Here is a 13,547-nt window from a genome sequence, read left to right on the forward strand (position 1 = left end):
AAATCCAGTAGTGTTGCTGGATGGTGTTGAAGGGCCATGTGAGGTTGGGCGCCATGACTTTATAATAATGCCCGTTCACCCATTTTGCGTGTGGGATCATCCAGCAGAGATGTGCAAATCAGGGAAGATTGATGGTTGGCCTTCTCTAAGGCAGACATTTTTCCAGGTGGTGTAACCACAAAGTAACGAAATATTAGGAAGGGAAGATTTAACTTACTGCCAAGAGTTTTACTGAAATGACAGACCATGTAACTTAGGTGGAGTAAAGACAGAAGTGATGAGAGGAATTGAGGATGGATTGGGAGTGAAATCAATGGGTTGGGGTTCCTGGTAAGGTTGAAGGCAAGGCTCTGAGATGATGGGTGGGGCCTGTGGCTGAGCTGGATGTGAGCCTTGTCACCATTAGTGCCAGGAGCCATGGGGCATGAGGGTGGGAAGGGTAATGGCATGGCTGTAAAACCGTGCACTCTTAATGGGATGTGAGGACAGAGGAAGGGAGGGACGAACATACTCTAAGGGGAAAGGACAGTGAATGACTGAAGCAGAGGCAAGCTTTCTAAATGCACATTAGAAATAAAGCAAATTTCCCAAACGGGAAATTATAATCAACTGGTTTTCCATTCTAGAATGGAGGTGTTATGGGTTGAAGCGTGTCCACCTAAAATTCATATGTTGGCGTCCTAACCCCCAGAACCTCAGATGTGCCCTTATTTGGAAATAGGGTCATTGTGGACGTAATTAGGTGGTCATCAGGGTGAGCCCTAATCCCATCTGACTGGTGTTCTTACACAAAAGGGAAATGTGGGCACAGAGACAGACACTCACCAAGAAAGAACGTCATGGGAAGATGCAGGCAGAGATTGAGGTGACACATCTACAAGCCAAGGTCCACCAAAGATTGTCAGCAACCACCAGAAATTAGGAGAGAGGCTGGGAGCAGACTCTCCCTCAGAACCTTGGAAGAAACAAACCTGCTCACACTTTGGTCTCAGACTTTTGGTCTTCAAAACCTGAGAGAAAATCTGTTTCCATTGTTTAAGACCCCCAGTCCGTGGGACTTTGTTATGGCAGGAAAGGAGTAAGTATGGGATTATAGGACTTGGGTCAGTATTTGATGCTTTCCCCTCATCCATATCCCTCCTGTATTCCAGATCCATCCAGCTCTGGTGTAATTCTAGCTTAGTATTCCTTTAATTATCTTGTCTTTCTTATTCTCCTACGTAATATTTTTCGTGCTTAACCTGGGCTACACTAGGTAAGAACATATGACCTGCTTTATATACTGAAAGACTTTCCACAGAAAGTCAGAGGCAGGTTCTTAGTTCTAACAACTTGCAGAAAGACCAGGTCAGATGAATGTACACTATAAATGACAGTCCCCAGAGTGTGAAGTAACACCACCCAGCACAGACCCCATGATGATGAAGTGGTTCAGGTGTGGAGACCTCGACAGGATCTGGACCCACGTGCTCCAGGTGTTCCAGTAGCAGTTCTGGCAAGGATGTCCTTGGGCAACTTTTGCCACCACTCAGAACCTGACACGCTACCTCATGGGGTTTCTGTGAGCATCAGAGATTGTGACGTCAAGCATCAAGCTTAGTGCCTGGTGTGTTAGCTCTTCCTCCACCTTTTTGGTTTTTCATTCATTCATTCGTGGCACGAGCGAGCACATGATCTCAGTGCTACGATGTTCCAGGCACCATGAAGGGGCTGGGGACATGAAACGTGAGCATGAGTCCAGCGTCCCCTCTCTGTGTGCTTAGCAGAGAGAAGCTGCTGGAAGCTCTTCTCTTTATTCTGGTTGTCTTCTGCATTCCTAATTTAATGTTTCTCTGCTGGATTGACAAATGGGAGAAAAAGTGTTGGCGTGTCCTGATGACTCCTCCTGGCATGTTTTCTGCTGGTGACAATCACAGATTCCCTGCCTCACAGCCCCTGGATGCATCAGGGGCAGGAGCATGGGCCTGGCCGCTGTCAGAGCCCCGACCGTGTGCTTGGGCAGGTCGTGTGGCTGCTCACAGTCAGCCTCCCTCCCACTTTCACTGGTCTCCTCTCATTTTCTCAACTACTCTGGGAAGCAGCCGGCTTGCCACTCCTGCTCCACGATGAGCAAACTTATCAGAGGAAGTGTCTTGCTTGAGGGACAGGGCAGAATCATGGAGGATGTTGGAGGTGGTGGACATATGTGGTTTGCCGCCCCAGCACCTTCTTCCTCATCCTCTCCGCCAAGCCGCGTGGACATCCCAGGCCAGGTGGGACCCAAGTCAGTCACAGGGATTCTCAGAACTTATGGGAGCTACAGAAAAGGAGCGCAGCCCTTCCTTATTGAACTTGAACCTGAGAGGGTGTGAGGCAGAGGCAGCACAGAGCAAGTGGAGCCAAGAGATAGAAGAAGGTAAGGTCCCATAGCAACATTTGAACTCATGGGTTGAGCTATGTCTTAGCTAGCTCTCCCGGTCATTGAACACACTTCCTTGGTGCTGTAGAGCGTGCACATGTGTGTGTGTGTGAGAGAGAGAAGGGGGGGGTCACAGGTCGGATGGACAGGAAGAGTGATGTGAGGATCCTTTGTGAAGTTACAAGTCTTTTTCCAATATGAAATGAGCTTCAACTACCGTTCAGTTGATTCTTGGCCTCTGAAGGTGTTCCATGTGGGGCCTTCCCCTGGTGCTTAGTGATGGGCAAGGTATTCCTGTCGGCAATGGCTCCGCTGTGATTTCTTCCTCAGAGATCAGGACCTAGAGCTGGGCTCTGAGGCACCAAATAATGGGGCCAGGTGGTAGGCACGGTGCTGGGAGCGGGGGTCTGGAGGTACAACCTGCCTCCTTCCTCCGTTACTATCACCACCTTCTTCCACCCCAGTTTCCGTGGTTGCTGATACCCCCACACCAACTCAGGTGTGGGACTGTCCTGCGCACGCAGCCCCAGAAGATTGCACGGGGGGAATTCTGGGTCACACCATGGCCTTTGTCACCTGGTTTCTCTCAGCACTTCCACGGCACATGGGGAGCTCTTGCCAGCCCTTGTGGACTTAGGGATTTTGCTGGTGAAGGCTGTCCACTTGGCACAGCTGGTGGGGGCAGGGCAGGCACGGCAGCTCACGTGACATCAGTGGCAGTGGGAAACGGACCTCCAATAGACCAATTGGGCGATGGGGACAGGAGAGAACAGGTGTGTCCTGGGGGTTCCACCGTGTTCTGCTCTGACCCCACAAACCTTAGGGGTAGGCCTGGGGTAGCTCTCCCACATGTGGGCAGTGGTCCTGAGATGGGTGGGGATCTGCCCCACTATCCCCAGGAGAGAGCCCCTCTTCTCTGTTAGCAGCGGGAAAGCCAGTCCACGCTCAATGGGGGACAACAGAGCCATCTTCCCCTCCTCTCTTTCCAAAGTCACCTCATCCTTTTTTATGGGGTGACCATAAAAAACCAGAGGTGCTCCCCTCACTTTCTGCCCTTGTTGAAAATCACACTCCTCTAGTTTTGCCATTTCATTCCTGGCGAAGAGACAGTTAACCGAAGGGGTGATTTCTCATAACTGACCCATGTAGGCCACCACCTGGTTGGCAACAGGAAGCGTGGCTCTGGAGAGGTGGTACACTGTAGATCTGTGTTGTATGATGGTGTCTTTCCCATGACTGCTTTGCAAGCTGGTGAAGTGGTGAGTGGGGATGGGGCTCAGATCTGTTGGCCACCCAAGTTCATTACCCCATGCTGGACTACACTCAGGTTTGGAGATTCGTTTTGTAACTTGCGTGTTTTCTGTTACAATGAGGCTCCTGTTCCTGTAAACATTTATGGATTGTTTTACTACCCATAATTAACTGATTTCATAGCAACCATGGCATGACTGAGACATTCATTTTAGAGATTAAGTGGAAAATAAAAGCGAGCTCAGTGCATTGCAAGCATATAGCAGGAATGCACAGCGAATTATATGGAGAGACGGAAGCATTTGGTCCCCAAAGACAAGCATGACATTGCAATTTAGTTTGGATGAGAAAATTGAGATCTCTTGGATTTACCTTCACATGTGTGAGTGTCTCTGTCAATTTCTGCTGCTGTGCAGCCATTTTAAATTGGTCCTAAAATATCGGCAGTGCAGAACATTTCAGAAGAGCGTTTCATTTGCTAAAACGTTGCAGCAAGCAGGCAGAAGGGATGTTTGTGTGCAACTTTCTGATGGTTTAAAAAGCCCTGGAGAAGTGCGTGATAGTGATAATTTTTTTTTTTTTTTTGGCTTGTCTGCAGAATAGATGGAAAGAGAAAAAGTACCCAGATACTGCGCCCATTCCCAAGGGCACACCAGACAATGCGAACACCAGAAGCAGGACTACGGGAGGGAAAGGGATGCTGAGGCCAGAAGAATTCTCTGTGGCTTGGAATCCTGGCTCATTAGGGGTGGAAGGGACTTCAGAGACCATTCCCACTCCTCTTGCTACAGATAGGGAAACAGAGGCAGCAACCACTGGCTGCAGGCTGTCCAGCAAGCTAGTGGCAGAGCTTGGGGCTTGCCTGGACCCTCCAGTTCCCAGGCTGGTCCTCTTTCCATTCTGTCCCACCCCAAAACATTAAGTATCTGTCTAGAAATGTTGGCTCCCACACTTAAAACATAAAATTCCTTGTTCTCACTCCCCAAATGAGGAATGTGCTTTCAGCGTTTACATTAGCTGGAAACTGAGTTGAGAATGCTCTGAACTCATTTTTCAAACAAGATGTATTTTAATAAAATTTCTTGGCCTTACATGCTTTGCTGCTTTGTAAGGGCTCAAGTTGGTTAGAACTCACTTCACAGAAGTTCTCAGAGCCCCTGGTGGAGCTCAGAGAAAGAGTTACAGGCAGTCCGTGGTTTTGTTTTTTTCCAGGCACTCATAGAAACTGCAGCACGATCGGATCGCACTGTTCCACAAGAAAAATGTGTAACTGTGAGGTTGCATTCCTGACCATGAACTCAGTACCAAATAAATCAAGATGTGAACCAAAACGCTGTGACCAGGAGAGGGGAGAGAACCCTCCAAGAGTGAGTCTCAGCTCTCGGACACCCTCACTGGCAACAAAGCCCTCGTTCTAAGTGGGGTAGGGGACAGCAGCCACCCCCTCCACACGGGGCAGATCTTTGGTGTGTAAGATGCTACACGCACTCCTTGGGGTGTACAGGTAGGTCTGAGTGGTGGCCGAGAACATGAGCATGGAAAACAGGAAGCATGAGAAAGAGAAAGAAACAGGAATAAAAGAGATGAATTGCCGAGAAACGACTGGATGTGAAATCCACTCGGAGGGGCAGGGCACTCGCACTGACCACTGCCTCAGGACTGACCAGAGGTGGGGTGGGCATTGAGCTGAACCTCAGCTTCCTCACTGCGGTGGGGCTCAAATGAACCAGCACTCTCCAGCCTCAACCCAAATCGGGGACCACAGTCATCCTCAACACATGGGGGGTTGTGATGTCTCCTCAAGCTTGTGGCTTTGAGACCCAATCTTATAGGCTTTTGGCTTCTCCTGGCCCTCCCCGATGGGCAGTGATTGAAAACCTTTTGTAAAACTACAGAAGCATTTTCAGTTCTGTCAATATGGCTGTTTAGAGAACCTGAAAAATTGTCACCTTCCAAAATATTTAAAACCCTGGGTACCTACTAAAAATGTAGGTGGCAGTGAAAAACGAAGCTGGAGAGAAAAGGAAATCCTGAGAAGCCAGAAGAGGGAATGCAAATGGAGGTCCAGGTTGCTGCAGGAGCACTGTGGCAAGATGGCCCAGGGCAGGTGTTGACCCCACTCCTCAGGCAACTGCTCTGTGTCCACCTGGGGGTGTGGCTGTCCCCAGGGGGCTCAGCACAGCATCACCTGTAGAGTCTTGTCATCCGGGTAACCTTTCCCAAGTGTGTCTGTCTGGGTGCCCACCTGCAGTGTCTGTTCTCCCTTTCTTCATGACTGGTCCCATTGGACTTGACCCAGACAAGTACATGCCACCAACATCGATGCTCCAGAGGGCGAGAACCTCCCGAGGCCCCAGACCGTATGAAATATCAGTGCAGTGGACACCCTTTAAATGCCTCAGGTGGGCTTCCAGGCAATCCCTGTCTTCCCTGCACTGCCCTGAGCGGGAAGCCAGGTTCCGGCCCAGGCTGCAATGTTCTGAAGTCATATGTGTTGTAGCCTGGGTTAGAACCTAGCTTCCCAATCCACCTGATGCTGATTTTCCTCTAGTCACCTTGCTTCTTCCATCCCCTACTATGGCCACAGAATGTATTGTTGCCATGAGGACAAAACAAAGACTCCTGGACAGCAGTGGCTCACGTCACCCACGCAGCAGACACATGCAAGGCTCCACACCTGCATTAGAAATATTTGGGACTGGAGAAGACATGCTGGCTTCGCTGGCTTCAGAGCCGCCCCCCTGCACGGTCAGCATCCTCAGAGGTAGAAAGAGCTTGCTAGCGAGCAGCTTATGGGACCAGGAACGGGCACCGGGAGTCATGCACCTGGCCTTTATTAAGCCCACTAATCCTGGAGAGTCCCGTCTTTCACGGATGTCTCAGGCTGTGCATAGTTTCCTTGGTTTTAAGAACAAGCGGACGAAAATCACCATGTTTAGCAGATTATCATAATGTCTTTGAGAGAAGGTTTCATTTAACAGAGATAAGATAGTGTTTTAGAGTTTCTTCAACATCTGTTCACACTTATAGGGGCAACATTTTTATTATCTTTTGCCAAAATTTAATTGAACACCCTACTCAGCATTTCCTTATTCAACTTTTCCTTGGCAAAGGTGCAGTGAAATCGGTAATATTTCTATTTTTCTATTTTTTTTTTTAAGATTTTATTTATTTGACAGAGAGAGAGACAGCCAGCGAGAGAGGGAACACAAGGAAAGGGAGTGGGAGAGGAAGAAGCAGGCTCCCAGCGGAGGAGCCTGATGCGGGGCTCGATCCCATAACGCCAGGATCACGCCCTGAGCCGAAGGCAGACGCTTAACGACAGAGCCGCCCAGGCGCCCCAATAATATTTCTATTTTTCTGAAAGTTTTTGAAAATATCAGGCTAAAAGAGATGCCTCCAGTTATGAGTAACTGATAAAATTAATAGCTATTTGATACGCCTTGATAAAGCCCCTGTCTTGTGTGTAATTCCTTGAAACTGCACATGTGATTGGCTATAATATAATAACAAATCTCTTAGAAAGTCAGCTGGTTTCTAATGATTTGCTTTCAACAAAACGGAAACAGGGCCTAACTCATTTATCAGCTTGTAGATCATTTAGAAGAATTTTTGATAATTAATCAATATCCAATTTTTAGAACAAATGACTTCAAAGAAGATAAAAGAACTGGGTGACTTCTATATTGATACTCATTCTAGTCCCTTTAATATGTTTGTAAGAACGATGTTTATCAGCACTTGTAGCTAAACTAATAAAAAATTGGCATGGAGGTGGTGCTGACCCCCTTCTCAGACCACTGAAGTAATACTATCTGTAGCCACGTGTCAAAAATAAAAACTCTACCCATGTCCTTAAGAGATGCGTATCTATTAAAATTTTGCTACTTGTACTGAATAATTACTTACCAAAAATTAATATATCTATATTTTGATCATTTGTGTTCTATTTATGTTGTAATGAAAACTATCTAGAAGGAACAAATTTCATTCTTGCAGTATTATGGTGGGAGGATTTAAAAAAATTAAATTTATATACATATTGCAAAAAAATCTGATTTGTGATCAAAAGATTTTGAATCATGTAAAAATGTAAGACATTAGGGTAAAATCTGGTGGGGGAGGTGCAATGAAGATAGATGTTCAAGGAAAAAAAGGACACTAACATTTCAGATGTGTAAAGAAAAGCCTATCTTGGGGCACCTGGGTGGCTCAGGCAGTTAAGCGTCCAACTCTTGATTTTGGCTCAGGTCATGATCTCAGGGTTGTGAAATGGAGCCCACATTGGGCTCCATGCTCAACATGAAATCTGCTTGTCCCTCTCCCTCTGCTCTTCCCCCAACCCCTGCTCGTGCACTCTCTCTCTCTAAAATAGTAAATAAAATCTTCAAAAAAAACCCAAACCCCCACAAGAAATCTTGTCTTTTTTTTTTTTTTTTAAAGAGAGAGAGTGTGTGCTCTTGAGTGGGGCAGGGAGGGGGCAGAGGAAGATAGAAAAACCCAAGCAGGCTCCATGCCCAGTGCAGAGCCCAATGTGGGGCTTGCCTTGTGTTTTTTAAATGGATGATGATGAGTAGTGGATTGCTAGATATTTATATTCCATGGGACATATTTAAATGAATTACATTATCATTTTATAGTTAATGCCTATATTTACAATATGCCAACAAATCTTTTGCAATTACTTAAACTTATGATAAAAATTTTAGATGTCACATTGAAACTATGTGAGAAGTCAATAGTTTGCCAAATTTGTTAAAGACTTTATGAACAAAAAAGTTGACAAATCCCCCTTACACCACTGACCTCGAGCACTCAATTTATTCTCTAGTAAAAAGACAAGGATGGTCCTACTGAATTTTTAAGAACTCCAACTGCATCCTGTTTATAAGAGACATTCCTCGAATAGAAGAACATGGAAAGGTTGAAGAAAAATTAAAGGAAGAGATCTATCAGGCAAATAGTAACCAAAGAACACTTGTGTAGCTATATTAATATGAGACAAGCAGATTAAGGCAAAAGGTATTACAAGAGATGAAAGTGTCTCTTCATAATGATAGAAGGTTCTATGCATCGGAAGATATAAAAGTGCTAAATTTATGTCCAGCCTATAACATAATTATTATTTTATTATTTTTTAAAAATTTTTTAATAAAAATTTTTTATTATGTTATGTTAGTCACCATACAGTACATCCCAAGTTTTTGATGTAAAGTTCCATGATTCATTGTTTGCATATAACACCCAGTGGTCCATGCAATACATGCCTTCCTTAATACTCATCACCGGCCTATCCCAATCCCCCACCCCTCTCCCCTCTGAAGTATTTTTTTTTAAATTTTAAAAAAGATTTTATTTATTCATTTGAGAGAGAGAGAGAGAGAGAGAATGAGTTGGGAGGAGGGGCAGAGGGAGAGGGAGAAGCAGACTCCCTGCTGAGCAGGGAGCCTGATGCAGGGGTTTGATCCCAGGACCCAGAGATCATGATCTGAGCCAAAAGCAGACGCTTAATCCACTGAGCCACCCAGGTGCCCCTCGCAGAGTTTTTAAACATAACAAGAAGAAAGGGTCACATCACTATTGTAACAAAGGCTCTATCAATAACTGAAAAATTAAACAGACAAGAAATCAGTAAGAACACATGTAAGAACTGAGCCTGGGTGGCTCAGTCAGTTAAGTGTCTGACTGTTGATTTCCACTCAGGTCATGATCTCAGGGTCATGAGATAGAGCCCCGTGTCGGGCTCTGCACTGAGCTTGGAGCCTGCTTAAGGTTCTCTCTCTTCCTTGCCCTCTGCTGCTCACTCTCTCTCTAAAAAAAAAAAAAAAATGCACGTAGATAATAAAAGACACATCATGAACCCATGTCAAATACTGCATCCAGCAGCTGGGATTGCATACACAGTCAGAATATTCATTAAGAGGACCGTGAACAAAGTCAGCAAACAAGACTTGATATATCTTAAAGAAACCGTCATTCAGTTCCCTTTCTCTAACCAAAATGAAATTAAATTCAGGGTCAACAACAAGGGTAATAAAATGCCATGCTTTTGGAAATAAAGTCCCATCTAAATAATTTATCAGTTAATAACCCAAGATCATAGAAATGAAATAACTATCTTAAGTAATAATTAAAAACAACTACATATCAAAACGTGTGGGATGAAACTAACGGGATTCTTAGAAAATCAATCCTAAATTATACCAGAAAAGAAAAAGAAGATAGAAAATGAATGAGTGAAGCAACCACTTTAAGATATTAAGGAGGAAAAGTAACAGAAATAATCCAAAGAAACAGAGGTAAAGAGACGATCAAGATGACAGTGGGAAGTAATGAAATAGAAAATGAAAATGTAACAAAGGATCAAAGTGGATTCTTTGGAATTAATGAGACTGACCAACCCCTCATGAGATAATATAGTCAAGAAGAAAGATGATTTAACACAACATTAAGAATTAAAAGTGTACACAACTAAAGATGCAATAGAGTTATAAAAACTCAATAAGAAATATTACGAGTTTATATTAGTAAATTTGAAAAGTTAGGTGAGGTAGACAAATTTCTAAAAAATATGTAGCCTCCTAAAACTGACTCAACTAGAAATAGGAAAACCTAAATAGTCCTATAACTATTAGAGACATTAAACTGGTAGTTAAAAGGGCTTCATAAAAAGGAAAATAGTGGATGGGAAAACCCAAATGGTTTTACCGTAGGTTCGCTCATTTAGGGGTAGATAACTGTAGTCCTACAGAGATTGGAAAAAGAGGAAATACTCCTTCTAAGGCTTGGTTTAGTCATCTGTTCAATGGGATAACAATAGGTCCAACCCCATGGGTTTAATCCCTGCGAGGATTCAAGATCACATGTGGAAGTCACTTGGGGGGAATATGCCTTCAATAAATGGTGACCATTATTACAATTATAGGTCATGCAACAGTAAAACAGAGGGAGTGTCGATACGATACGGGGAGGTTGTTACCAAGAGCCTTGCTGATGAGGTGGCCCATGGCGGGGGAAGTCTGTCATCATCGCCAGGAGTCATTACTCCAGGGAAGAGGTAATCATTACTCACTCTAGTTGTATGGTAAACCTTTAGCAATTGGCAGGATGCAGACAAACCTCACAGGAATCAGAGGCGGTTCTGAACTGTAGAGGGAAATAGGGAGATCAGGTGGGAAGGGAATTTTTAACTATTGCACCTAATTTCAAGGTACGGGTGGGGGGGGGGAGGCTGCTACCTTGGTGGATGAGCCTTCCTGCGCATAAGAGAGCTGGGATTCATCCAGCTTTGTCTAGGAGAGACCCTGTCCTGCCTCTTCCTGTGGTTCAAGGAGGGGAGGAATGAGACTGAGATAGGAAATCTGTCCGACAAACATCACAGACAATTTTATACTTCAAAGTTACTGCTTTTTAACAATTTAAAGTCTAAGAAACAAAATATCCTGATGGAGAGTTGGACAGCAGTTGAGGGTGATGTGTGAGCTCGTGCTGAAGGCTTGGTGGTTTAGTTATACAGGGAATGGAAGTGTCAGATGTGGTTAGGGCAGCCTTCCTGGAGGGCACATGAGTCCAGAGAATGGATTGCATGTGGGTGGAAGGAGGAGACAGAAGTGGGCACATGTGAGCGTGCTGTGATGCCCGGGGACCGCTGCTAGTTGTTTTTCATGGGGGATCTTATTTTATACCCCACAGCCACCCTGAGAACCTGAGAGCAAGATAACGTTCCCCTTTTGCAGGTAAGAGGACTGTCACGCGCAGGTTAAATGATTGCAAACGACACAACCAGGAGTGGTGGGATTCCAACCCAGGGTGGGGGCTCGGAGGAGAGGGGAGAAGAGGCGGACAAAGGATAGATTCAGGAATGGCCAACACCAGCCTCTGTTGATCCAAGAGCCCCGAGTCCTGGCTTCCGGTTGTAGTGCTAAATCCCCACCCCGGGATTCTTCGGGCTGACCCTAGCTGAGCTGGACTCTCGTGAACTGGACAGGACGGCCTGGCTCGGGGCTGCTGTGTGATGAGGGAACGAGCTGTCAATAAGGCTGCAGGTCACCCTGCACTGCTACTGTGTCATCTCAGCTGTCAAACAGGGATACGACTCTCCTTCCTTTTCTATTGTTTCCCTGACATATCGACAGACAACAGAGGCAAAGCACCCAGAGCAGAGCTGGGTGTGTAACAAATACCCGTAAGTGTTGGTCCTTTTGCTTCCCCTCTAGAACCTCTAGGTCAGGGCTCCTGCCGCATGCTGTGGGCGTTGGAGCTGGACAAGCGTCTTGCTTGGACGGAGCCCATGCGCCACGGACTGTGGTTGGTTTACGGTTTTCTTGCCCTGTCTGGGTCTAGTAGGTGCTCAATAAACGTTTGAACTAATGGTCAGTGCAAACCCCCCAAACCTTTTCTTTAGTGATCTGGGATTTCAGGGATGATGGCTGTCTCTCAGAGATATAACTGCCACGCAGATTCAACCTCAGAAGAGAGGAATAGAGTCAGGGTATGTTTTCCAGCGAGTGACTGCGCTGGTTTTACCAACTGCCCAGGAGCCCAAGTCTGAGGACTGCTCGGCCGGGCTGTGTGGCCGCTGCACCACGAGGTGGCGCTCGCGCCCGCGTGTCTTTCAGGGCCGGTCGGGCGGCCCAGGTCGCCCTGGTCTCTGCTGGCCGCGCTGGGGAAAGAGCACCCGGCGTCCCCGCGAGCGCTGGTAGGAAAGGTGGGCTTGCCCAGACTCCGCGGGCTGCCCCTCGGGCCCCCGGGCCGCCAGCATCTCTGGGAGGGGCTGCACGTTGTCCCTTCCTTGGACCCCGGAGGAGGGAGGGGGAGGACTTTAGCCTCCGAGGTGCGCCTTAGTCCCTGGTGCCCGCGCTCTGCCTCCGCCAGCGGAGAACTCTGACCCCGAGGAGGGGGTGTGTGATCCGAGTGCTCTTCTTGGCCCGGCTGACCTCTAGATTTTGACCCTGGAGGCTGTCACGAGGGGCCTTCGCTTGTCCTGGAAGCAATCAAACCGTCAAGTAACCTCCTACATGGCTTCGTGTGCTCGGGAAGAATTTGGAGGTTCGTCCTGAGTGGTCTTCACGGCGTTACCCAATTTCCAAATTCCCGTTGGCAGAATCAGCTTTAGGGCGAGAACCCTTGTAGTCCCCAGGCCCCTCCGCAGGAGGCAGAACCCTAACCCTGCTGGTGCATTTGTCGGATTTCCTGAGGTGGCTTGGCCCTCCACCGCCCACACGGGGTCCCTGGACAGTGGCATCGGCATGCCCTGGGTTGGAAATGCAGCACCCAGACCTAGCAGATCCAAGCCCGCATTCTAACACCACTCCCAGGAGAGTCCTGGGTGCCCCAGAGCTTGACAGGTGCTGGCAGAAGACGGATGGGAGGGCCTGCAGTCTGAGGGTAGCCGGCAAGGTGGGCCAGGTCCCTGGACTGGGGACTGACCACTGGGTTAGCCGCTGAGGGGGAGCCCTGCGAGATCTTACTCTAAGAGGCGGTCCTGCCGTGGGTCAGGCGTGTGTCTCAGGACCTCAGGGCATCCAGGGTCAGGAAGGCAGGTGGGCTCCAAGCAAATAAGGCTGGGCCCTATACTTTGCTCACCATTGTACCCCATACCAGCTGATACAGGCAGCTGGTAAATCGTGGAATGAAGCAAGAATGCAGACAGGCAATCCCAGTGCCTGTGGAAGGGCCACAGTCAAGTGTACAGGGTGCTGGGTTGTGGGGTCTGCCTGAGGGCACGGGCAGGTTGTCGCAGGGGCTGTGCCCGGGGCCATCCCCTCTGAGAGGTGACAAGTAAATGAACAAAACAGTGGGAAAGCAGAGGGATCGCTGTTCCCGCCAGAGCAGTGGTTCTCAGTGGAGTCCCTTTGCTCACCTGGGGACGTGGGCTGGGTCTGGAGACATTTTTGAT

The 13,547-nt window shown here is 47.3% G+C and overlaps 1 long non-coding RNA gene across 1 annotated transcript; it reads left to right on the forward strand.

Annotated features, from left to right (window-relative positions):
• Positions 1-4,799: 4,799 nt before the first annotated feature.
• Positions 4,800-11,778, forward strand: LOC123802646 (uncharacterized). Its single transcript, XR_006782597.2, has 3 exons — positions 4,800-5,016; positions 10,575-10,706; positions 11,342-11,778. It is a non-coding gene; the product is annotated as an uncharacterized LOC123802646 (long non-coding RNA).
• The last annotated feature ends 1,769 nt before the right edge of the window (positions 11,779-13,547 follow it).

Source organism: Ursus americanus, chromosome 4, assembly GCF_024610735.1.
Source record: "Ursus americanus isolate L20-20 chromosome 4, mUrsAme1.1.p, whole genome shotgun sequence".
NCBI lineage: Eukaryota > Metazoa > Chordata > Mammalia > Carnivora > Ursidae > Ursus > Ursus americanus.